Source organism: Pantherophis guttatus, chromosome 4 (assembly GCF_059756535.1).
Source record: "Pantherophis guttatus breed Tessera chromosome 4, ASM5975653v1, whole genome shotgun sequence".
NCBI lineage: Eukaryota > Metazoa > Chordata > Lepidosauria > Squamata > Colubridae > Pantherophis > Pantherophis guttatus.
Window position 1 is genome coordinate 119,429,211 of NC_142066.1, and position 27,654 is coordinate 119,456,864.

General features: G+C 39.7%; 1 long non-coding RNA gene across 1 annotated transcript; it reads left to right on the top strand.

Moving 5' to 3' along the window:
* Positions 1-22,061: 22,061 nt before the first annotated feature.
* LOC117655125 (uncharacterized) lies at positions 22,062-27,341 on the top strand. Its single transcript, XR_004588566.3, has 2 exons — positions 22,062-26,546; positions 27,086-27,341. It is a non-coding gene; the product is annotated as an uncharacterized LOC117655125 (long non-coding RNA).
* Positions 27,342-27,654: the final 313 nt, after the last annotated feature.

A 27,654-nucleotide genomic window follows, 5' to 3' on the forward strand; every position in this document is an offset into this window, starting at 1 on the left:
CTATGCTACACATTGGCATCCCGTCAGGTCCGTTTTATTTTCAGGGGATAGGAGTGAAATTTTTCAGTCTCAGGAGTTTAGGAGCTCAATATGTCTTTCCTTAATGAGAGGTTTGGAGTTGCCCAAGAATTCATGGCTACTCTGACAACAGTAGACCTACCTAAATTATTGAGCACCTCCACATAGTTTGGGTGGTGAGGGGAGGACCACATATTGGATCTAGTATCTTTTAGGGAAGATACAATGTGATTTAACAGTGGGGCACATTGATCTTAGCCTGGCTATGGCCAGATCACATTTCGATAGCTGTGGAGTTCCATCGGGCATATACATTTCTTCCGCAAGGAAGAATCTATTAGAATTAGATTATTCTGTCTTAGGTCCCTACTGGATCTCATGGGCTTTCAGAGAGAATTCAGGGAGATTTTCAAGGATTCATGATCAGTTCATGTGAGACCATGGCCTCCTGCTTAAACAGGAGGGTAGCCATGGCTTTGGAGCAACTGTGGGTTGCAGCAGCCTCTCCCCTCTTTTTGAGAATCTGTATAGTTTTTTCATTCTCTGATGTATGTAGGAAGGTGAAGCAGCAGCCAAGAGATACTTAAAGTGCTCTTATAGGAAAACTCATTTCAAATGGTCCTTCAAAATGGTCCTTGTTAAATGCTCACATTTGAACTTACACAATGATGATATAGTAAATTAAATAAATCTTGCTGCTTTTATTACCTGGCTGATGGAATATCACCAGCCAAGTGACCCATTCCATCCTACAGAAGGAGAATAATCAAGAATACCTGAAGGGCTACTATAAAGAATTGTTGTAGCAGTTGAGCAGATAAAGCCATCCAGATCTGAGCAAACTTGGTTTCTAGCTGCTCATTGTCAGTGCAAATAATCTTTTGTGAAGTCATCTGGGATTAGTTTGAACCTGTAAGTCTCAAAGAGATGAATAGTACTTTCTATAAAAGGTAGTATTCAACTCCTCAGCTACATCCTGGCATCTTGTGGCTAGTTTACAATTTCCAAACAGGGCAGAAGGTTAGACCTGACCAATAGTCAGTGTTTCTTTTGGTGAAGGGGTGTTTCCATTGGATCTGAAAGAACCCTGCTCAAGAGGTCATAACATGATCCAATTTTGAACAACTTTAGACCAGTTTCTAACTCTCCTTTTTTGATGAGGATATAAGTGAAAATGGATATGGTACAACATGATTTTTTGAAATATAATTTTATTTAAAAGTTTTAAAAATATTAAAAATAAGATTAAAAATTAATACAAGCTAAAATAGAGAAAGAAGGAAAAAATAAAAAGAAAGTTAAAATAAAAAGCTAAAGTACAAAAAGAAAGGAAAGAAAAAATATATAAAGAAGTAGCTTCTGATCTTCTTTACAGCACTTATAAACAAAATGATATATTTATCACTTACTTTAGTTACATTGTGATTCTCTTATTCAGATATATTGTAATCAAAAACTTTAGCTCAGTTTATCATACATTTTTTTCACTTGTTCTGTTTCAAATTTCAATTAAAAATTATACAGTTTAGCAATATGTTGATCATTTGTACACAATTTCAAATATTGACAGTATTACAGCATTCAATACCATGAATTCTTTGTTTACTTTTACTGTTTCTGATAAAAGTGATAAAAGTTGTCAGCTATGTCCTTCTGCCATTAATTTTATTTTATATTCCCCTTGACAGAATTCTAGTATCTCACAGTATGTAACAAAAATCTATTCAAAGTTTGTATCTTTCAAAACTTTAAACAGGCAGTTCAAATGGTCACAGATGTGGAGCAAATTCAAAGGATTCCAGAAGAAGCAGTTTATATGGAGTTACGATAATCAGGTTTTTGCATGGAAACTATATTGGTTTTATTTGTTGATGACTTTTTGAATGACAGTGTCAGGAAAGTGCAACATTTCTTGTCATCCTTGACTTCTCAGTGGCTTTTGCTGTCATCAACTGTGGCATACTTTTGGACCAGTTCTGAGTGGGACAGTGTTCTTTGGTGGTGGTTTTTTTCTAAGGGGATCAGTCCTATCAGTGTAAGGGATTAAATAACTGACCAGAGACTTTCATTCAGTGGAATGTCCTAATGCTCTCTATTCTTCTCACTTGTTTTTAACATCTACATAAAACAGCTGGGAAAGGCCATCTGTTTCAGGTACCAACAGTATCCTGATGATACCTAGCTATATATCTTAGTCTTTTGCCAAAAAGGCAACATACTAAAAGTGCTAACATGACACCTGGAAGTTGTCAGTGCCTGTGTGAGGTGGAATGGAGAAGGGCTGTCAAACTCCCAGCCTGTGAGCTGGATTTCTCATGTGCTGGCCATGCCCATGCCCAGTTTAGCAAAGGGGGTAAAAGTCCTCATACGTCATGTGACACTGCCGTAATGATGTGAGTTTGACACCCCTGGAATAGAGTGAAACTGAATCTCTCCAAAAATCTCTCTCCACTCTGATTTAGGATTGTGAAATAATTCCAGAGAAGCACCATTTTTGGCCCTGAATGGTGTTCTGTTTCCCCTGCTGTCAACAGTTTGGAGGTCTGATGGACTCCCAACTTCAGCTCAAGGAGCAAATGGCATCTGTGGCCAGAATGGCTTTTGCACATTTACATGGAGGAGAGAAGCAACCTAGAACTAAGAAGAAATTTCCTGACAGTTAGAACAGTTAACCAATGGAACGACTTGCCTCCAGAAGTTATGAATGTTCCTACACTGGAAGTTTTAAAGAAGAGATTGGACAACTATTCATTTGAAATGGTATAGGGTCTCCTGCCTGAGCAGGGGGTTGGACTAGAAGACTTCCAAAGTCCCTTCCAACTCTGTTATTCTGTTTTGTTCATAAACACCCTGTGTGCCAGTTGCAGCTGTTCCAGCATCAGGAAATCCTACTTCTTTTTCTTACATCTATCTTTAAACTACTGAATAAATAAGAGATCTCCTCCATCCTTCTGCTCCTAGGACAAAGCTGGTTTTAGAAAAGATGTTAATTTGCACTGGAGAAGGAGAAAGCTTTAAAGATTTTTCACTAACAGTGATGAATGGTAATTTTTGAACTATAGGACCTCATTTAATCTTGAGCCTTTTCTTTCTCAAGGACAGCCCAAAAATGATAATTCAGTACAGATTCAAGGACCCCAAGATAGTAAATATATATCACAAAATCCAGTGCCTTAGAATCCACTAAGCTGCATAAGTAAGTGACTTAGTATACTATACTATGTAATGGTTTATTTAAATCATATTTCTGACTTAGTGAGCTGTATGACCTCAGCCACAAAACAGATTTCCAATTCAAGTGTGAAAACCTTGCAAACACCCCAACCACCTGCTAGAGCTTGTTGAATGTATTACCTCAGCATCCTATAGTCTGGTAATCTCATACAGTCTGTGCTAGTAAAGTAAGTTCCTACTGGTACACTCTGTTATAATTAAACTGGCAAGAGCCAAGCTATTTTCTTCCTCTTCATTTGCCATCTCCAGCATCACTACATACAGTATAAACACTATGAATAAAGAGTATGTTAACTTTTTTAAAAATTAAGTTTCAAACTTTCTTTTTAAAAAAAAAAAAAAAAAGTCAGATATCTACTGTAACTACTATTGCGATTAAGAGCCCAAGAGAAATGGAAGCACTCTTCTTCTGTGCAATACTTCATTTGCAGTTACGAATTTGTGCAAATAAATAACACATTTCTTATGCTCTTTAGCAGGCAAGTTGGAATTCACAGAAAAGATAGCTTTTCTACAGTAATTACCTTTTTGAAAAAAGAAAAACTAAGAGGGAGGTTTGAAATGATAAACAATGGACAATACCTAATTTTGCACAAAAGCCAATAAAAAGCCTCTACATTACAATGAGCTTGCATATTTGCTCACCAATGGTTAGTTTAATTAAAGATGTTGCTGATACTCTGTCTACATTAGAAGGATCCAATAATAGGACACTATACCAAACCCTAACCATGCATAGCACTGTACTAACACAAAACTGAAGGTCAGTGAACAAAACAATATCCTCAGGAAATTAATGAGCTCTACCTGGGGTGCCGAACCAAGGGCCTTTAAAGCAACAGCTCTGGCTCTTTGCTACTCAGTAGGCAAATACCTCTTCCCAGTCTGGTATAAATCAGCACATGCTGAGAAAGTACATGTTGCTCTGAATGAAACTAGCAGAATTATTACCGGATGCCTTAAACCTACCCCTGTAAATAAGATCTATCACCTAACTGGCGTTGCCCCACCTGCAGTTCACAGAGAAGCAGCAGCATACAGAGACAGGTCTAAACAACACTTCTCTATGACCTACAATTAGCTCATCAGAGATTAAAACCCAGGAAAAACTTTTTTAGGTCAATGGAAGACATTGAAAATTTTGAAAGCAGAATGGACCTCTGGAAAGCAACGAAGTACAAACTGGATGGAACCAATGAAAGAGTGGACACTTGGATCTGATAAAAGCTGGGAAGTATGGAAATCATTGAATAGACCGCACATGGATATCTCAAGATCCAGAGACACATGAAGAAATGGGGCTATCCAGTGCCTTCTGCCCTTTGTGCATACACACATACCCTTTGTGTCCTGGTCAAGTATGTACTTGAGACCTCATGGCAGCATTCTTCTTCTTCTTGTGCCATATCCATCATCAGATGCTGGCGATCATGTTGGTAACCCTATTTTTATCAACAGCCACATGAAAAAGTACTGTTGAGTTTTGTCCAAACCAATCCCTTTGAAGCCATGATGTTCTTCTTTTACCTAGACCTCATTTGCCTTCAATCTTTCTTTTGAGGATTAAGTGAAGTATACCATATTTTTCTGGGTGTCGCATCACATGACATGGCAGCATGACAGAATGTAATTAATGTTGCTAGTTTCTGGACAAAATTTGTTTAACTTGTACATATTTTAATCTTGTATTTTATATTTTACGTTGTATAGCATGCCTTATTTTAATTGTGATGCTTTTGATACAAATAAACAAGCCACGAATGGTTGAACTGAATATAAGGAGAAAATAAAACTACCTAATATCAAAGCAGTTCATTGCTCCAACTTGCTCAATATTGTTTCATCCAACTTACAGTGGGTCTATCATAGTTTGGACAGGAAATATTGTCCCTGTATGCAAAATTAAGCATTGGAATTTCTGCCTGCAAAATATAACTAAGATCTTTCTTAATTATGTCATGTTTTACTTGAGCTAAAGCTCTCAGTTGAGCTAAAGCTATCAAACATATAACCATCAAGAACCTCAACATTATTGCTCAAAGTTATTGATAACTAGGGTAAAACTATATGATAATTCTCCTAAGGGTTTAAACAAAATTGACTTGTTTTTGACAAACTCCTGTATTGCAATTTGGGAAAAGATTTGCCTCTACAATATTTCAAAGATTTCTTCCTATTTTTTTTTAACCTTTTAATCATTTCTATGAGCACAATTTTCAGTGCAACAGGCCTGAGGCCAAGCCTCATAATAGCTCGCAAAGAGCAATTGATAGCCCTGATTATATTTCATCGACTTCAGGAGGCAGTGGTGATTTAGGTGACTTTGCCTGGTCATGTGCTGAGAGTTATTTGAACCAGAAGATAACACGAATGCTGGAGGAAACTAGGATTTGGAGATTTCTTTGAGAGGAGGACTTTGAGCTTTATTTGTATCATAGAGATAGCTTATATATATATTCCCCATATCAAATGACATCCCATATATCTTCTGAGTGATCTTTGGCCTAGATACAAATTTAACCAATTGTGTGGTGCCCAGTGAAAATCTTTTATTATACTGATACCAAGTAGCAGTACTAGAAAATAGAAGTATAATAAACTGACTTTTAGACCGAAATAAGTCAAGAACTTTAATACTGTATATTTTACTCATTATATATATGAAAGTTGTATATTAAAGGGTTTCTTTAAAAAAATTAATTCTTTCAGTTTTATAACCCTGGTCCCTTATCAACAGATTTTTTTAAAAAAGAATGTGAGATTATTACAGCTGTTATGGGTTTAGGTTACTTCTTTCAGTTCATTTGTTTCTCTTCAAGAAGCTGTCACTACAATTAAATCCATGGAAGTAGAAAAAGTTTGTGCCATAGAGTTTTCCAGTCAAACAAAAGACTGAATTTTTCTGATTAATTTATTTTGTTCAATATTAACATTCAGTGTTAATTCCTCGAGACTGCCTGGACATGTCCTTACAGTTTTCTTGGCAAGATTTGAGAAGGGGTTTGTCATTGCCTCCTTCCTAGGGCTTGACAACAATGTCTCACCCAAAATCACCCATATGGCTTTGTGCTTAAGGCTGAAATAGAACTCACACTCTCCAGTTTCTGGCTTAATACCTTAAACCACTACACCAAACTGACTCAAAACTGTGAACTTCGTATAAGATTAATAGAGCAGAAAATTCCATTATGTGTACTGACCCCTTACCTTGATGCTGGAGGTACAATTTGTAAATTTGAATATTAACTTAGATTTATTGAATTTGCACTGGAGTTGATCAAAATAATAGTAAATAATATTTTGGGAGGACAAATCTATCCTTCTAGGGTACACATCTGTCTTTCCTTCTTTCCTTCATGCCAGTAGTATATCACTTGTTGATATGATCTCCTGTTATCTGCCTAGGTAGCAGTTTGAAAGTCTACCAATGCAAATAAATAGGTACCACTTCCATAGAGAGATGACAGCATTCCACGAGCCTTGACATGCAATCATGCTGGCCACATGGAGCATCTTTGGACAGCACTAGCTCCCTCAGCTAGGAAACAGAGATGAGCACTGCCCCCTAGAATTTGATGCAAAGGGGAAATCTTGAACTCAGTTTTTGCTCCTCTGCCCTAAAAGGAAGTCTAAAAATGAATGTATGCATTATAATATATGCAGCAGTGGTGAAATTTGAACCAGTTTGCCACCGGTTCACTGGCTACGCATGTGTGGTGCATGCCAAATGCTCGCTGGGTACGTGCACATGTGCGGTGCATGCCAAATGCGTGCTGCACACGCAGGCACAATGCACAGCAAACACACACTACGCACACTCACATGCGCACTATGCGCCAAAAGGAAGCTTGGGAAGGTAAGTAGAACAGCGAGGGGGGGGATCAGCTGTGCCACGCGATTTAGTTTCACTAGAAAGCAGGATTTCCTGCAATTTTAAATCACGCGGCACAGCTGATCATCGAAAATACCAGTTCGGAGGAACCGGTAGCTTTTTTTTACTACTGGTTCACCCGAACCGGTAGTTTTTATCACTACCGGTTCACCTGAACCTGTGTGAACCAGTAGCATTTCACCACTGATATGCAGGCAGTCATCAATTTAGAACCATTCATTTAATGACATTCAAAGTTACAATGGTACTGAAAAAAGTAAGTTATGATCAGCTTCCACAGTTCTATGAGGATATGATCAAAATTTGGGTACTTGGCAACTGGCATGTATTTATGACAGTTGCACTTTTGGGATCACGCAATCAGCATTTGTAATCTTCCCAACCAGCTTCCAACAAGCAAAGAGTGTGGGAAGCCAGATTCGATTAATGACCACATCATTCATTTAAAAACTGCAGTAATTCACTTAACAAACGATATCAAAAAAGGTCATAGCATGGGACAAAACTTACGTAACAACTGCCTTGCTTAGCAATGAAAATTTGTACTCTACTGTGATCATAAATCAAGGACTACCTGTACCTGAAATTAAATTATATTAAATACATTGATAAATCTTTGCTTTAGGCTTAAAGTAAATTAAATCTCTTAATGCAAGGATGGATTTTGCATAATTAAGTCTTTGACTTCTCAGTTTAATTTCAAAAATATGTTGGCAAGCAATCAGCCCAGACGCTGACAAAACTGACCTGTGTTCTTCCCTTCAAAGACTGTTGCATGAAGAAAAAGAGGGAAGAAGGGTAGGGAAGGTTTCTAGAATAGATAGAAAAGAAAAAAGTCTACCATAAAGTTTGCAATGGACCAAGAAGTGCAATTGACCTGTCATTGCCAAATGATGTCCATGATATCCATTCTACAACTCATGGAAATTATTTAATTCATGTCATTTGTGTAATGATACATCTGTCATTGCCAAATGATGCCAATTATTTGCATCCCGCAACTCGTGGTAATTACTTAATGCATGCCATTTGTGTAATGACATTATAATGTGTGATGTTATTGTGGCTTCTACCGATACCTCATTGACCACCCCACATTTGGCTCTTTGTACAATTTTCTCTGCTAATTGTTCGCAGTATAACAATATGCATTTTTTTTATGATAGAGATGTCACCTACTTGTAATTTAACTATTTATCTTCACCTGATTTTAAAATACGATAGACTTATCTATCCATCATGTTCTATTTCTGGAGATTATATTTATAATAATATTATATTTCATTATATGCTTTATGTCAGTTGGCTGATTTACAAGTAAAGGCAGGGCAGACATTTATAAATAAAATTTGCTAAACAGTGAAATAATTTGTGCTCAGAGCTGTTAAAACACCCAAAGATGTGGAAGGCTTTCAGTGCAAGTGCTAACGCTTCCATAGCTATTTCTTGTAACCTTGTAGACTTCCAGACAAGTAGAAAATTAAATCTGGAATTAATCAATTCTGAAATATTTACACGTGAAAGTTATCATCCACACACTGAACTGGTTTTCCATAATCTTGGTTATGTAGTTGTGTACATAAAATTAAATAAAGATTCAACTCTCAGAATTTTTAGTAATGGTATTGCCAGCTGGCAACTACATGTGGGAACATGCAGTGGGATACTGCAAGGTTCTGTCTTAGACTAGCACTTTCAACATAGAATAAAAGAATGTCGGATTTGGAAGGGACTTTGGAGGTCTTCTTGTCCAAGCCCCCTGCTCAGGCAGGAAACCCTATAATATTTCTGACAAATGGTTGTCTAGTCTCTTCTTTAAAATTTTCTGTGTTGGAGCACCTACAATTTCCGGAAGCAAGTCATTTCACTAATTAATTGTTTTAACTGTCAGGAATTTTTACCTTAATTCTAGGTTGCTTCTCTCCTTGATTAGTTTCCACCCATTGCTTCTTATCCTGCCTTTAGGTGCTTTGGAGAATAGTTTGACTCCCTCTTCTTTGTGTCAACCCCTGAGATATCAGAACACTACTATCATGTCACCCCTAGTCCTTCTTTTCATCATACTAAACATACCCAATTCCAGCAACCATTCTTTATATGTTTTAGCCTCCATGCCATTGCTGTTCTTTGCACTCTTTCTAGAGTCTCAGCATCTGTTTTACACCATGGCGACCAAAACTGGATGTGGCATTCCAAGTGTGGTCTTACCAGGGGTGAAATGCTCCCGGTTCGGACCGGATCGCCCGATCTGATAGCGATGGTGGCGGGTGGTTCGGAGAACTGATAGCAAAAATCCTTGCCCCTCCCCATGCCCAGCTGAGCCACACAATTATCACAGGCTTTTTTTTTTTAACTTTTAAAAGCATTTTTTCTACAACCCCATCGGCCAAAAAAATGCTTTTAAAAGTAAAAAAAAAAATAAAGCCTCTGATGATCGCCTGGTTCAGCTGGGATCGTCAGAGGCTTTTAAAAACATTTTTCTACAACCTCTTAAGGCTTTTAAAAGTAAAAAAAAAAAGTTGGCCATGCCCACCCAGTCACATTACCCCCCACCCCTCCACCAAGCCATGCCCACAGAACCGGTAGTAACAAATTTTACATTTCATCACTGGGTCTTACCAAGGTATTATGTTATCTTACCAAGGCATTATATCTTTAAATCTTTACATTACATTTTTACAGCATTACATCTTCATAAACAATGTAGATGAGGGGATAGAAGGGAAAATCATCAAATTTGTAGATGACACCAAGCTGGATGGAATAGCCAATCTTTTAGAAGATAGGCTTGAGATCCAGGAGTATCTTAAAATGCTTGAACATGGGGCCCTATCCATTTGATGCAATTAAGTGTTGAGAAAAGAGTTTACACTTAAGCAAGAAATACCAAATTATCTTGTCTAGAAACAGTGCAGAGAAGAACAACATATATAATTAGGATACTGGAGGATAAACTATACAATGAACTGTTGCAGGAGTTGGGTATGTCTATTTTAATGAAGAGAAAGTCTAAGAGTAACTTGTTAGCAATCTTCCAATATTTGAGGGGATATCACAGAGAGGAGGGGTCAATTTATTCTCCAAACACCTGAGAACAGTGCAAGAAATAATCATTGGAAAGTTATGAAAGAGACATCCAACCTAGAATTAAGGAGAAATTTCCTGACAGCAATAACAATTAATCAGAAGTTGTTGGTGCTCCATCCTTGGAGAATTTTAAGAAAATTGGACAGTCACTTGCCAGAATGGTATAAAGTCTCCTGCTTGAACAGGGGATTGGGCTGGAAGAGCTCCAAGGACCCTTTCAAATCTGTTATACTGTTAAAACTGTTAATTAAAGATTACACATCTGGAAATATTTCAAGTTGGGAAAGGCTATCCAAAACTTAACTGATGCTAATAGAATAAAATCTAGACCTTCAGTGGGGTAAAACTATACGGCCTCCATATCCTTTACCATTTGTATTCCCTTTAAAAAAAGGTGTTGTACTGCATTCGATTTAGAGATACGTTTGAATCTTTCAGCTTGTTTTTTAAAGACAAGCTGCTACAATTATTGACAGTTCTTTTAATTAGAAACTGAAGTCCAAGTTATTGTTTTTTTAAGGTAAGGAAAGATTTCTTTGGAGGATAGCATTGTTTCTTTATTAGTCCAATACTCCAAATTTTTCTTATCTTAATGTGTTGGACTTGTGGTTCAGAGGAGACTGTAACCATTGTCCATGTACTTCTGGATTGCAGTTTCAACAGAAACACAAGTAATTCTCTTATTTCACCTTTTCTGGGACAATATCCAGGACATAGAGATTCTTAACTGCATACATTTTCTACTTTCTCATTCTCATGCTAATATACAAGCACTATTGTGGCTAGATTTTGTGCTGCTACTGTTAGATTGGCGCAAAGCAGCAGGTGAGAGTCATTAGTGAATTCAGCACCTTTTTATTTCCAGCACAATGTGACTGCTCTCTCTGCTGGTTAGGCTGCCGGAGCTTGCCTTTTAAGGATTCCAGGCAGACCAGCGGGCCAATGACAGCAGGTTAAATCTCCCACAGTCCGGACAGCCAATCAGCGGAGAGCATGAAATCTTATGTAGATTCTAGCCAATCCGTGGCAAGCATGAAACCTCATGTAGATTCTAGCCAATCCATGGTGAGCATGATTCTAGCCAATCCGTGGCAAGCATGAAACCTCATGTAGATTCTAGCCAATCAGTACATAACACCCCTCCCCTCCTAGAATGAACAGTGTCCAATCCCCTGCCTATGTATGTGACGTAGTCCTCTAGGTAGGCGGGGTGCGCCAGCTTCCTACTGGACCTGCGCAGTTTACTTGTCCCCGGGATCTTGGCTGCAGCAGTCGAGTCTGGTGTTCCTCCAGCTGCCTGGGAAGGAATCTTCTGGAGCTCCTCGGCCCACAAGTCGAGTTCCGGCCTGGTTCCTTTGGCTTCTGAGACCGTCGCTCCCCGCTGGACACCCTCGATCCCAGAGAAATGATCGCGGCTCTGGTTGGTGAGTAGTCCCCCTGTTGGGCCACCGGGTAGGCCTGGTTCCTGCTCATCTGCTTCCCGGCTGGCAGTTGAGCGTGCTCCTCAGGGCGGTGACCAAGTTCTGCGATTGTTGCTCTGACCCTCCGGTTGCGGTCCAGTCGCCCTGGTTCCTCACTTGGTGTCCCCCAGATGGTGTCTGAGTTGGTCGATATGCCTCCAGATCCGCCCGTCCTCCAGCTCAATGAGGTATGACTTGGGGCCAGTGACAACCACGACTCGGCCCGCCAGCCAGGTCGGGTACCCTGCATAGTTGTGTGCGAATATCCGGTCCTGTACGTTGAATGCCCACGTGGGCCATGCGGAGTCCAGGGGGGTCTCAGGAGGTAGTCCGGGTGGTATCGGTCAAGTTGCAACCTCAGCCTTCTTCCCATCAGCAACTCCACTGGGCTCTTGTTGGTGGTCGCATGGGGGGTGATGTGTTGAGCGAGGAGGAACTGATCAACTTTTTCCTGCCAGTTCTCTGGGCCCATTCGGATGAAGGTTTCCTTGGTTAGTCTCACCATTTGCTCGACCTGCCCGTTGCTTGCTGGGTGGAAAGGAGAGATGAGTATGCGCCGGATCTTTTGCTCTGCGAGGAATGCCTCCATAGTCTTGGCTGTTAGTTGTGGGCCATTATCAGAAACCAGGATGTTGGGTAGACCGTGGGTGGCGAACAGCTGTCGGAGGGTTCGGATGGTGGCTTCTGTCGTGGTTGTCTGCATGATGATCACTTCTAGCCACTTGGAGTTTGCGTCCATGACAATCAGGTACGTCTGTCCTTCTACTGGCCCTGCAAAGTCAATAGGTATGCAGGACGAGGGCCCCTTGGCCACTTCCCATTCATGAGTGGGTGCCCGTGGTGGTGCTGGTCGCATCCTATGGCAGGGTTTGCAAGTGGCCACCCACTCAGTAATGTCCTTGTCCATCTGGAGCTACCAGATATAGCTCCAGGCTAACGTCTTCATCCTCATGATCCCAGGGTGTCCCACGTGCAGGGCGTCCATGGCGTGCCTCTGAAGCTTTTGTGGAATGACGACCTTTTCTCCCCACAGCAAACAGCCCTTAATGGTTGACAGTTCAGTTTGCTTGCTGTGGTAACTCCTCCCCCAAGTTCTCCTGTGGCCACCCCTCAACACCCAGTTATTATTATTATTATTATTATTATTATTATTATTATTTATTAGATTTCTATACCGCCCTACTCCCGAAGGACTCAGGGCGGTGCACAGCCAAACAATAAAAACACATACAATACAAAATTTAAAAAATAGAATAAAATCAAATTAAATAATTTTGGCCCCGACAAATTTAAAACCCCAAACTTTTAAAACCAATTTAAAATTGAATATATAAATACTAAAAAATATTTAAAATTTTAAAAATCTTTTATAAAAGAGGGGGAAAATTAGGCCAGTTCAGAACCTTCCTTAACATTTTGTCTTTTTGGGTGTGTTCAGCGATGTCTCTGGCAGTCACTGGGTTGGCCGGGTTGATGTCGATCAACAGCACTTGGGCGGTGGGTGAGGGGTCTTCCACCAATTCTGGCAGCAGTTGAGGGCGTTGGCGTGGCTGATGTCTTTGCCAGGGCGGTGGATCAGCTCGTAGTCGTAAGCCATGAGGAAAATGCCCATCTGGTCATCCTCGGGGACATGTATGGCGGGGTTTGTTGGTTACCGGCGAGGAGTCCTAATAGGGGCTTTTGGTCAGTTACAATCTTGAAATGCCTACCGTATACATACTTGTGGAACCGCTTGATCCCTGCCACCACGGCCAAGGCCTCCTTATCAATTTGGCTGTAGTTGCACTCAGCCAATGACAGGGTCTTGGAGTAGTATGCTATCGGTGCTTCTGTTCCGTCTGGTAGACGGTGGCTGAGGACCGCCCCAACTCCGAAAGGGGAGGTGTCACAGGTGATCCAAACCAGCAACGTGTGGTTATATTGGATCAGGACGCTGTTGGACGAGAGGAGGTCTTTCACTGCTGCAAAAGCTTGGTCTTCCCTCCATCCCCAGGTCCACAGTGTTGTCTTCCCCAGGAGGTTGTGGAGTGGTTCAGCAATGGTGGCCTTCTGCTGTAAAAATGTGCTGTAAAAGTTTAACAGTCCTAAGAAGGCTTGCAGTTCTGCCTTATTCTTCGGGGTGGGGGCGTTCTTAATGGCTTTCATCTTGCTGTCAGTCAGATGGATGCCCGACCCATCTATTAGGTAGCCCAGGAACTCTACCTGCCTTACGCCAATTATGCATTTATTGGGATTCACTTTGAGTCCTTTTTTCTGGAATCTCCCCAAGGTTTCACACACACGTTCCATCAACTGGCCTATTGACTCCCCTGATATAAAAACGTCATTGAAGTATGGCACCACTCCTGGGATCCCATGCAGTAGCCGCTCCATTAGGCACTGGAAAAGTCCTGGGGCTATGCTGACCCTAAACTGCAACCTGGTACATTTAAATGCCAGCCTGTGAGTCACTATGGTTTATGCTACATTTAAAATGTGTATCAAATATTCATCCCCAATAATTATATTTTATGTACTTCTATTTGTTTTTTATATTTTTACATGTGTTTATATATTTTCATGAGTTTAATCCTGGCCATTGATCACAATAAGGACAAATACCAGCACATGAGTTGCATGCAAATATAAACAGTCATGCTTCTGGATTTTTTCCAGGTCAGCATGCAAAATCCAGGTACAAAAATAATGCTACATAGGCTTGCATTTTAAAAGGCAGCATTAGAGATTAAGTAAAAATAACAAAGCAACAAGCTAATCAAGCTGCTAACAAGCTAATGACTTCCTTCAATGCAATTGTTTGGGCCTCAACTGTCTGCACCTCATGTGCTGTAATGATGTATTCAGGTTTCACTGATAAAGTACATTACAGGTTTGTACAAACAAAAGAAAAACCTTATTTTGTGTTCTCTATATCAAGGCAGGTTTTAGTTTGCCTCTTTTTCTTTTTTTAGCTAAACTGATGATTCACCAAAAGGAGTGTAATGCATTATCCACTATTATTAAGAATTCCTGAACCCAGAAATTGCTTTTGAGCAGCACTTTTGAATGAAGTTTAGCATTCTTCCATACACAAATCCACTACTTACCCTGTATTATCTTCTTTTCAGCAGTATAATTTAGAGGACTGAGGATAATGGGGTTAGGGTTAGGGTTAGGATTAGGATTAGGCGCATTTCAAAATTGGTATAGGCAGTGGTGGGATTCAATTTTTTTAACAACAGGTTCTGTGGGCGTGGCTTAGTTGGGGGTGTGGCTTGGCAATCATGTGACTGTGTAGGCGTGGCTAGCTGATCGTGTGACCGGGTGGGCGTGGCTATGTGCATAGGGACTACTCAGGGGGCTGAAAAAAGTCATTTCTGACTGGTCCTCGCACTTTTGACCGGTCCTCACACTTATGACCATCCTCACATTTATGCCCGTTGTGCATTCTTAACAACCGTGTCAGTCATTTCACCACTACTTCTCTTCACCACGGTGACAAGATAGGGTGCAAAACATAAAATGTGAGGACAATCGTAAGTTCAAGGACTGGTCAAAAGTGCGAGGACTGGTCAAAAATAACTTTTTCAGCCCTCTGAGTAATCCATTTACTACTGGTTCTGTGGGTAATGTGACTGGGTGGACATGGCCAATTTTTTTTAAAACTTTTACTTTTAAAAGCATTTTTTCTACAACCTTAAGAGGTTGCAGAAAACAATGCTTTTAGAAGCTTCTGACAAACAGGCAAATCTGCTGGGATTGCCAGAAGCTTTTAAAGGGATTTTTTTTCCTACAACCTCCTCGGCTGGGGAGGTTGCAGGAAAACATGCTTTTAGAAGCTTCTGACGATCACACAAATCTGCTGGAATCGCCAGAAGCTTTTAAGGCAATTTTTTTTTCTGCAACCTCTTCAAGCTTCTGCCTTTTCAAGGCAAAAAAGGGTGAGGGGGGGACACACATGTGTAGCAGTGAGATATTCCACAGCTCAAACCTCCCCCCACCAGAAACCTTGGAAAGTTTCCTGTCTCTAAACAAACAACTCCTGAAAATTGAGTGGCAGGGGCAGGAAAGTCTCTCTCAGCGAGGAAACAGACTGGATTTCGGAGGAAACGCAGTTCGGTTTAAGGTTAAGGCAGGGCAGAAGGGCTGAGATGGCAATGAGAGGTGGGGGGGAAGCCTTTCCAACAAGCAAAATCAATGGGGGTGGGAGCCGGATTCACTTAAGTTAACAACCATGTGAATCACACCTCCCTGCCTAGTCTAACACAACACACACATACATATCCAAGAGACCCTCTCCCCAGGTGAGAGAGACCCAACCTTGACAGAGCCAAGACAGGCAGGGAAGCCAGCAGCACAAACATTTGGGCAACCCATCCTTTTTTGGGGAGGAGGGGGATCTTTGCAAAGAAAAGGAATGCAGATAAGGCAGGTTTAAAGACCCCTCCACTGCAAAGCCAGGAGCATCCCCTAGAAGTCCCAGTCATCAGAGATCCTGGCCCCCCCACCCCAAACAAGCCAATCCACAGACTCAGATTCCCGCCCACCCCCCTCTCCCCGCGAGCCACACAAAACGCACATCGAGCATCAGAATCCCCAACTCGCGCCTGTTTTGCAAAAGCCCAGTTGGATAGGACACCCTCCCCATGCCCACCCTCCCCACTCCCTCCGCCGGTTCCCTGGCGGCGTAGGTGCAGCAGCCCCGCCTGGGGAAAGGAGGTGCCGGCCGTGAGGCCACTTTGCAAAGACGCACCTGCGCTGCGCGGCGCCTCCTGCGCTCTCACCTGTTGGATCTGCCCAGACGCCATTGCCACCGTTGCCGCTGGAGCCACTGGAGCCCAGGCAGCGGAACTCAGGCTAGGGAAGGGATGGGCAATTGTGGCTCTTTTACAACCTGTGGCCTTCAACTCCCAGAATTCTTGAGACAGCCAAGGTGTCTCAGGAATTCTGGAAGTTGAAGTCCACAGGTTGTAAAAGAGCCACAATTGCCTACCCCTGGCTAGGGTAGGCTGGCGCCGCATGGATGGGAGGCGGGGCGGGGCGAGGGGCGGGCGAGCCAGCAATTTAATAAATGGTTCGGTGTGCTGGCCAATAAATAGTGGTGGGGCGGGGTGAGGGGCGGGCGAGCCAGCAATTTAAAAAACGGTTCGGTGTGCTGCCAATAAATTACAAAAAAACACCAAACTGCTGGCTCGCTCACCCCATTTATTGGCAATAAATAGTAGTGTGGAGGGGCGGGGCAAGGGGCGGGGCGAGCCAGCAATTTAACAAAGGGTTCGGCCGAACCCCCTAGAACTGGCAGAATCCCACCACTGGGTATAGGGATTGACAATCAACAGTCTCTTACATGTCATACAGATATTTATTAACAAATCCAGTTCTACTGTACTTCCTGCTGTTTGTAAATGAAGTTTTATGAGTCAATATGTTTACAGCTGGTTCTGTTCCAAAGTTCTACTAGATTTTTCACATTCAAGATTATGTCTCTCTTATTTTATTTCTAACCTCTCACTGAGAAGCCAAGAGAGCAGGGATGAAATCCAGCAGGTTCTGACAGGTTCTGGAGAACTGGTAGCGGAAATTTTGAGCAGTTCGGAGAATCGGCAAATACCACCTCTGTCTGGTGCCAGTATGGGGTAGGCATGGAGATTTTGCAATATCCTTCCCCCAGGAGTGGGGAGGGAATGGGAATTTTGCAGTATCCTTCCTTTGCCATGCCCACCAAGTCATGTCCACCATGTCCACCAAGCCATGCCCACAGAATCGGTAGTAAAAAAATCTGTATTTCACCACTGCAAGAGGTTCTATAAATTCTTGTCTAAAAGTTTTTGCTTTTGCCTGAAATGAATTGATTATTCCTTCAATATTATTGGTAGATCAGACTCATTATTAGCTATTAAGTAGTATAGTTTCATTTCAAAACAAAAGGCCTGCATGCCAGGGGTGAAATGCTCCCAGTTCAGACCAGATCACCCGATCCGGTAGCGATGGCAGTGGGTGGTTCGCAGAACCAGTAGCAAAAATCCATGCCCCATCCCCCCATGCCCAACTAAGCCATGCAATCATCAGAGGTTTTTTTAAAAAAAATATAAAGCATTTTTTTGGCTGAATAAGTTGTAGAAAAAATTTAAAGCATTTTTTCTACAACTTCTTCAGCCGAAAAAATGGTTTTAAAAGTAAAAAAAAAAAAGCCTCTGATGATCGCGTGGCTCAGCTGGGATCATCAGAGGTTTTAAAAGCATTTTTTTTACAGCCTCTTTGGCCGAAGAGGTTGTAGAAAAAATGGTTTTATAAGTAAAAAAAAAAAAAAAAAGTTGGCCGTGGCCACCCAGTCACATTATCCCCCTGTGGGCCATGCCCACAGAACCGGTAGTAACAAATTTTACATTTCACCACTGCTGCATGCTCCCTTTTTCCCATGTTTGCAAAGATATTTTACATCAAGTGGGATCAAGAAGAAGGCCCTTCTTTGTGGTGGCTCCCTCTGCAGAACATTGTCACTGCAGAAATAAGATTGGCCCCCACTTCAACATTCTTTCACAAGGCCTTGAAGACCTGGGGAACCCAGAGTGGAATGGAGCCCACCAAGTGCCTTATTTGATTGACTGTTGTTGCCAGGGAGATGTGTTTATTGTTTTATATTGGTTTTTTATTTTTGTAAGTCACCTGGAGTCTCTGACAGTAAGTTGGGCAGCCATAGGAAGAAAGGAAGGAAGGAAGGGAGGGAGGGAGGGAGGGAGGGAGGGAGGGAGAGAGAGAGAGAGAGAGAGAGAGAGAGAGAGAGAGAGAGAGAGAGAGAGAGAGAGAGAGAGAGAGAGAGAGAGAGCGCTCTTGTAAGTGTTCCTTTTAAATAAACTATCATAATTTAGCCTGGCAGGAAATCAAACAAAATTTGATAGAATATAGTACTAGAATATATTACATATAAATATAGTTTATAGATATCTAGGGTAAGATTACTGCACTAAATATGACATTCTGCATAATCTTATGATAAAAATAAAAGAAAACCACTTCCAAAGTTTCCATAATGCATTTTAGTAGGAAAATATGGACCATGGTTTGGGAGTACATTGTATAATGATGTCCCACTCCCAAATCAGAGCCAAAAACCCATGAATTTATTAATCTTCCACCTTGGAAACCATTTTCAATGCCAGACTTCTCTGAGAAACTGAACATTTTCCTATGAGATTTGGCACATCACAGAAAACTGCCTAATATTGCAAGCCACTTTGATTTTCACGCTACTTAAAATAACCCATTGGTTCTATTCTCCCTAGACAATATCCCTGCCTATGTCTAATAAGCCTGCTCAAAAACCTACACCTAGAGACATTGATTGGGTGTGTATATGATATTAAGATGACTTGCGTAAAGATAATTTGTTGAACATACCAAATTTGACAGAGTTTAGACAATACACTAAGACATACCTGAAGTGATCGGGGGTCATAGAAAGGTTAACCAAACCAAATAAAATACATTATACTCAGCACAGTTTATGAAATCAGGATTTCTTTTGGAATTCAATACTAGACAAAACATTTTATTAAGCCAATATGGTTTTAAAAATGCAATTTTTAAGATCAGCAGAAGTCACAAGAAGATATTTTAAAGAGTTAAGATTGAAATAAGGTCAGAGAGACCCAGGTTCGAGACCAGCCTTTGAAATAGAAACTAATTCTCTGCTCCTTTCCTTTCCCCAGAGTGTTTGTTACAAGGATGAAGTGGAAAACAGGGTGATAAATATACCACCTTCATCTCCAGCTAGAAAAGTGTAATACAGATATAACAATTTAATTCTTTATCAAACAATTTTGAGCTATATTGTTTCCTAACTACAGCTGCATGTTTTGTGTATTTACTGCGTTATGAAAGCTTATGTGTCAGAGAAAAAAAGTAGTTCTATATGACAATCTAAACTGCTTGTTTTCCAATCCATCACAACTCTTCCTAAGACAGTTTTTAAAAAAATCAAGTTTTACAACAGGGATGGATTGATTCTCAATCCAGAGTATAGACATTAGACTCTAATAAGTGTTTCTTTTGTTTCTCACCCTTCCCAAATCTTGTTGACTGGTTCCTGTATGGACAGGTCTGTCACATGAGTACTTACTTTTGCTTCCAAGATAACTTACACACATGGACACCTTCATACCCTCATTCAATGTTCTTTGCTTTCTCATTAATGCAGACCCTTTCTGTATTACACACAGGACATTATTTAAAACAAGAAAAACATGTTCTTCCTTCATTTCATTTCATTTTACTTCCATGGAACTTGTGTGGGGAAAAAATTGATGGTTCAGCTTCAGAGAAGCAAAGTGGCATTCACTGTAACCTTGGAGATTTGTTCCAATATTTTGGAAATTTGTTCCAACATTCTGTTCCAAAAACTTTAAAAAAAGAAAGAGAACCACTGCCATATAGTTGGCACAGGGTAGAAGGAAAGAATAATAGAATCAGAGGGTTAGAAGAAGAGGTGGGGAGAATATGGTGGTCAGAAGACTTTAGTCAACTTTATGGGTCTTCATTGAATCAACCTGAAAAGGCAGTGGGGGGGGGATTGTAGATATGGACCACATGAGAACATAGACGCCCTATGTAACATATTTTAGACAATCAGAGGGGTGAGGATATCATTAGACTAGAATGAACTACAGTAAATTAACTGCTTAGAAGGACTAAGGTAGATCTAGATAGCAAACAATACCTTTGTGGCAGATGAGGGGAAGGGTTGCAATTATGGTGGGTTGAAGACATCTGCTGTACACTTAAGAAATAATAAATACCCAGTCTGGCAATGGGACAAGCATAAAATGCAGATTTAGCCTGAGATGTTTTTCAGATGCTGAGAATTTTCTTTATGTCAAAGGTCAGTGAGATTGGCTTTTTTCCCTGAGATAATACTGTTGAAATAAATATATGGAAAAATCAGACTATGCAAATGCCCCCTTCCTATTTGTTTTAAAATATTCAACAATATTCTCAAATGTTTTCTTTTTTGAAATGGTGGACAAAGGGCAAAGCACCAGATTTTCATGATAATCAGATCCAAACTCTATGTATTATTGCAAAAGATAGGAAAACCTATTTATCAAAATAGAATTTTCTTTCACAGTTCTAGGAGGAAGAGCTCTTAAAATATGTCACAGATTTAATCTGTCCTGTATCATTTTAGTAATTTTGGTTTAGGAGACATTCTGACTCTCAATGAATCAAATTAACATCTGTGTAAACAAATATAATTAAAAAAGATTCAGAGTTATTATTGCATTTTTATTTGTAAACATTATCACACACATCTGCTAAGGGTACTATTTCACTCCTGCCCTCAGTGACATAGAATTAAATAGCAGGCAGAGAGATTGCAGGTTTGTTACTAAAAACAGCATGAAACCAATAGGTCATAAATGGTCTGTTTGACTTCAGAAAAACAAATACATGAAGTGTATTGCAACTGAAACCTCACACTATGTTTTTCCAAAACATTATAAAAGTTCAACACTTCATTTTATTGGAACAGAATCAAATAGGATGAACCATTAATGATATTTGTTTATCATGACAGATTGTTGCAGGGCATGGCAGGGTAAAATAAGATATAGGCAACTCTGAAGGATTGAAAAAAAAAGGTTTAAAATGTTTGCAAAATTATTTTCATACAGTAAATTACTAAGCATAGCAATGCAATCTAAAAGACATGATATAAGAAGACAGAATATTAATTAATCTAAAATGAGATAATTAAATAATTAATTAATTAAAATAATTACGCTCATTTTAGATTTAAAGCATCTATAACTTCTTATAGATGTTTTAAATCTTCTTCCTGAAATGTCCTCTTGTCTTTCAGTTTTTAAAAGACATGTTATACATCTAAAATAAAATTAAAGAAAGTTAGGAAGCCTGCTAATAATCACCTGAATATAATGTATTTGTCACTTGTTATGCTTAATTATTACTAATATTTATTTCTGGCCTGTCAGCTGAGGCCTTTCTTTTGTCTGTTTTCAAACTGTATGCTCTTCCCAGCTGTTCCTCTGCTCTTTTAGTGCACATTTATTTTAAGTGATTCTCTTTTTTTCCTGGGCGTTGCCTTTGCTTTATATGCAGTTGTCTTGGCAGGTTGGTGAGTATTACACTTATTAATTTGCCTCAATTTACTCTGTTAGCCTTCCAAACTTTTAGAGGTCCCTTTTCTCCCACATGTGCTAATGCCAATAGAATGTCTCCTTTGATGGTTTCTGCTATAAGTATTGCATCTGTGTTTTTTCACCTGTTTCATCTGATAAGCTTTATTATCAAAAATGACTTTTCTTTAATTTGGATATTTTCTTTGTCTGTCATTCTTCTTAATTACCATGTCTGATTTTATTCCCTTTCTTTTTTCTTCTTATTTGTGTATATAAAACGAGCATTGTTTTTCTCTGTATATGTTATTTGTCTATGTCCTCTTCATAAGATTATGATATCATGGTAAATGAGAAAGTCCTTGAGAGACCAGGGAAGAAGAAATAATGCGTAGGGAATAGAGATTAGAAAGAGCATAGGTCACAGCTATATAATGAGTTGACAAAGGGGCTCAGAAGGGACCCTTTCTAATTTATTGGGCTGTAGAGGGGAAAGAAATATATCTTAAAACTTGCAAAATTCTGTTAATGTAGTCTTACAATAAAGTAGAATTAGCTGTGTTTCATGTCTTGTCTACCTGGGAAGGCTAATATATATCATCCTCCACAATCTTTGCTTGTACTCCCACAAGGACTAAACTGGTTGACAATAGTCAATGAACATTTTTAAAATGCATATATTGGTAGAAATGCTTCGCAATTTCTCAGTGAGCTAGTGAATTCTAACTAGATTAGCTTAAGTTTGTTGCTCTCTAAGGATATTGTTTATTTGTCTCTTCCATTCTTAATATTAGCAACAGCTCATTTATTCCTCAGCATGTATTCATAAATGCAAAGATGTTCCCAACCTGCATTTTTTCCCTCTAAAAGCAAATGAACTTGGAAATATTATCAATGGACAATGTCGCTTTCAGGGGTTTTTTTAGAGAGAAAGGATAAAAAATTTTTTCAAGATGGTGGCTAGCACAAATAGTCAAAGCCCTATCCTTTTTTTATATGATTTGTGATGCATGTAAAAAGAGCCCCATGATTATATATGGTGATGCCATCTTGATCCCTTCCTTGTGGGTACACTGTTCACTTTTATATACTTCTAGGCCAGAGATGGCCAAATCTGTGAGGTTTGGGTCAATAATACAAATTCTGTGGATCTCTTTCCTACGCATGAGTAAAATCAGGATTTCTAATTCCTCTTTGGTCATGGCCAAAATCAATAGCAATCAGATTTAGTCTTATCATGCTCCATAGCACTTTACAGTACTCCCTGGGAAGTTTACAACGTAAGCATTATTTGCATATTACCTCCAACATATTGCTTCTAGGTCCTTATTTTGCAGCCTTGGAAGATTAGAAGGCTGAGTCAACCTTGAGCCCTATCAGGATTGACTTCCAGGCTATGGGCAGAGTTTGCCTGCAATACTGCACACAACCACTGCAACACCAGCATAGTTTTTCACATATTTATTCTTAAAAGTAATATAGAATTTGTTAAATATAGTCAAGATAGCAATTATGACCATGAAAATCTGTGCATTTTTAATGTGTTGTTGCTCAATTAATGTAGAAAGCAGCACAGTTTCAATGACATAGTCAATTATTTCCCCCCCCCCTTGTCCTGTATACATCTGGGTAGATTTGATAAAACTTAAACAAATGTTTAGGGTATGGCCCCTCTTACTTACTTCCACATTATGTTCTCTTCTACCACTTTAATCTTTCTCTCAGCATGGAAAAAAAAAGCCTCCTTGCTCTTGCTAACTATTGAGAAATGTCTCCTCATTTGCATATAGTAATATTTTGACAGAACACTTCCTAAAAAACTGCTTTGGCCTTCAGGTGATGGCCATCCATCATCCCCTCACAGGATTTAGAATGTCAGGTGGATAGATACGATAAAAAAGAAAATGTATTATTATGGTCATCCATATAATCTCTGTGAAAGCAAAGGGCCAATAGGACCAAAATCCATCAAGGTTATTGCCTTCCATGGTTTGCTCTGAGTGCTCAGCAGTTGTAGAAAGTCAGGCTGGTAAGACACTATTAATCTTATTCTCTGACTGATCAGCTTTTGCTCAAGGAGTCCCTTTTTTCCAACTTAAAAACCATTATCTCAACTCTCAAAACAGGTGAAGATTCAATGATTGGATTCTTTGCAAAGGTAAACAGGGGGTATTGAATTTTCTGCCAACTTGTTTATCAAATCTTAAAGCAAACCTATCTGTTATAAAGAGTTGAACACATGTCTTTTCTATGTCTAAAATAAAAACCTTGACAACATCATCTGTTTTGTTTGCCCAGTCTCTGCATGTTCTGTCCACAGCACGTTGGAGACGAAAAGTTCCTGACAGTGTGCAAAAATATATTAACGCTCATAACCTTTTATTAGCTTAGCCAAAATTGTTTTAATTTTCTGCAGGCAATTGCAGGGGTTCCATCAAATTGCACACCCGAGCAGAATCCAGAATGGAATACTATCCTTGCTCTCTTGTGGGGATTTTTAACTTTGATTATGAAAACGTAAAAAATAGTTGAACAGCATTTTCCTCACATCAAGAGCATCCTGCAAATCAAGAAGTATTGATATTCATGAAATGGTAATACAACTATCCAAGCGATTTAGGTAATACTAGGATGACTGTTTAGTATTTGTGATACTTGTCTGTGTCTAAAATTGTCCTATTAGATTATTCACCAAGCAAGCAAATTTCTCATCTGGTTTAGAGAACTTGAAATAAAATGAACTAAAAAACTTATGACATCAAAAAACTAATTGAAAATCTTTGTCAAAATGATGAATGTATGTAGATAGATAGCTGTCTGTAACCTCCACATACAGTTTTCTCCCTCTCTTGCAAGGTGCTGCTATCTGTATTATGGACTTGTTTAGTCATCCAATATCTTTTTTTCTAGCAATTGATTCAATTGGCCTTTTTAAAAATGTCATAATACTACCCCTCTGCCCCAGCAAGATCTATACTTCTGATATATAGAAACACAGCAGGTAAATTTTAAAACCATTCAGTGTAATGAAGCAACTCCAAAACTGAATTGTTCTCTCTTGTGCTGTAGTCATTAAAGGCAGGTACGCCCAACAAGGAAGGAAGATTTCTTCCTTGACCGTCATTCTCTTGTCATCAGATTTCAGTTGATCTGATCATAACATGATCAGTCATTCTGTGGAAGGAAAGCTTTGAGTTTCTTTCATTATCAGCCTATTAGGATTCTATGTGCTTCAAGGATACCCGTGGGTTCACAGCTGGTTACTGCTTTTTTGACAAGACTGTCGAGTGAGGCTCCAGTCTGAGTACATTCATTGAAAGATGTGGCAGCCATTGCAGCCAGCGGGTGCTCCCTTCTACCATTAACAATCTGCTGGAAAACAAGTTGGAGTTTCTTTCACACAAGTTTCAAAGCATTTCTGCCTCAGCTTCATACACCTGCAGGCACTGCTCTTTTCTTAATCTACTTTGGAATACATGCAGGGCTCAGGAGACTAGTCTTTGAATTTGCCTGCCCCTGTTTAAAATCTTATTTTATGTGCAGTGGATAGAAAGGCAATTATTCAACTCTATTTAGAATAGAAATGAGCAAACCACAAGCAGCATGCAGCCCTGAAACCCATTTGGAGATTCATTGATGCATTTGTTCATTCATTCCTTGGTCATTTTCACTTTACACACACATGCACACACCAGCAACCAATTTCAGCAAGAAGCAAAAATGTGTCAGGCTCCAAACCCCCCATTTTCAAAATACATTGAGATTCTTCCAAGCAGTTGCCTTTATTGTTCTTCACCTATAGGCACAAATCTTGTCAAACTAAAGCAGATTACTTGCACCATAAAACATATTCTCTGGAACTATCGGAGAAAAAGTCATCTTAACTCTTTTCTTCTTCTTCCCTTAACTATGCTGTCTTTTGCTCCTCTAGAATGCACTTCCTCCCTCCTGGGAATCTGGACAACATTCCATACCAGAATGCCACACAAGAGAGAAAGAACGGAAGGAGAAGCGAGAACAGAATGGTGGGAAAGGAGAATGAACAGTAACAGACTGGGCAGATGTGACTGAGATGATGGACCCTTAAAATTAGGATTATCTGGGTTGCATAAATCTGGATGACCAGTAGGCACAGAAGAAGGGCAGATATACTGCTATCTACTGGTTGCCCCTAGAATCCAATTCTTGTATCTCCATTAGCTTTACTGTTAATCGTTTGCTGGTTCTTGAGGGTTATTTGGTAAAAGTGCAGTGCTGGTTATGAGATGGTCCCTCTGGTAACCCAATGGCATCTTGCCCTGAATTTTGTCACTCCAAGCAATTGAGAATGTGAAGGAGAAAAATATTCCCAAATCCCAGTTCAATTAGTGATGTTGTCAGCCAGACACTATATTTCAGGACACTCTCGAACAGCCTAGAAATAGATAGATGAATGGATAAATGAATGGGAGGGAGGGAAGGAAGGAAAGCTGGGTTGTCATGTCCAGCAAGCTAGATATCCAGAACAGATGGGTAAATAGTTTGAACAGTTCATATCAGTTGCATATGTGTTTTAAAAGGGTTAGATTGGGGTTGTTATATATTAAGCTAGTTGAATTTAAATGCCCATTATCTCTTGAAATTCTGAAGAGAGAAACCAGGTGAGGTTAAAATAATGGCTAAAGAAAAAGAAGATAAATTGGAAATAATTTTGACTCCTATGATCACCAAAAATTGGCCTCCAAGATGTTCTGTTCAAAGGTATAGTACATAGAGTGTGTATCCTTAGACTGGGAAAAATGATCTGAAGGAAGCACATATTGTTGTGTTAGAAGAAATATCCTTCTGGGTTCAGCTCCAAGTGGAGAAAAAGACACTGGAAACATGGACACTGCCTGGAAAGATGGTTTAATGGTAGACAGGATCACATGGTTTGAGTTCCTGAACAGAAAAAGGGGCTGAGATGCTAAGCGTGCCTTGGTTTTATGCCCTCTCTGGCTTTGAACTTCCTGGGGCCAAGGAAGAGTATCCTGATTGGTTGTTGCCAGAGGTCATAGTTAGCCTTTTAGGTTGTCTGTGTGCCAAGTTTTGTTGAAACTTGGTGGGTGGTGCAATAAAGGGCAATTAAATGGCTCTGCCTGAAAGAGGTAGATCTTTGTTATGTAGAATAGACTGGCTCAGGCCATAATGGCCCATTAACAAAGGTGGGGGCTGAGTTTCTGCTTCTCTGAGTTTCTACTTCTCTTTTAGGGAAAATATTCTGCCTTTTTACTATATCCTAAAATATTTCATTTTTCTAGGAGAGAGGTGGGTGCTGACTTCCTACAGTTGGAAAGAGTACATCATCTCCATCCATTAGATTGCTTCCTTTATGGTGCAGAAAAGAGGAAGGATCACCTACTTTCTATCTACATTTGCTATTATCATGTACATTAAAGCAGGAACCAACCAAAGGATCCTCTCTTTAGGCTGTTTGTGCTAATCACCACATTTCATACCATTTCATCAGATGCTCTGGAAAATTCTGTATCTTTTGATATAAATATCTTGGTTGTTGTTCATGTCTCAATGTAGTTTTTCCTGCCTTTTGTCCCATTTTGCCAGTTAACTATTTTTAATCTTTGCAAATGTTTAACAAATAAATATAAATATACCTAGTTACCATGTTTTCCCCAAAATAAGACCCTGTCTTATATTTTTTGAACCCCGAAATAAGAGCTTGGCCTTATTTTTGGGGAGGTCTTATTATTTTGGGGTGCGTGGAGCAAGATGGGGCTCCTCTTGTTGTCTTACCTGATTTCCAGCTCTGCGTTTAAATATTTTTGGGGAGGGCTTATTTTCAGGGGAGGCTTATTTTAGCACATGCGCT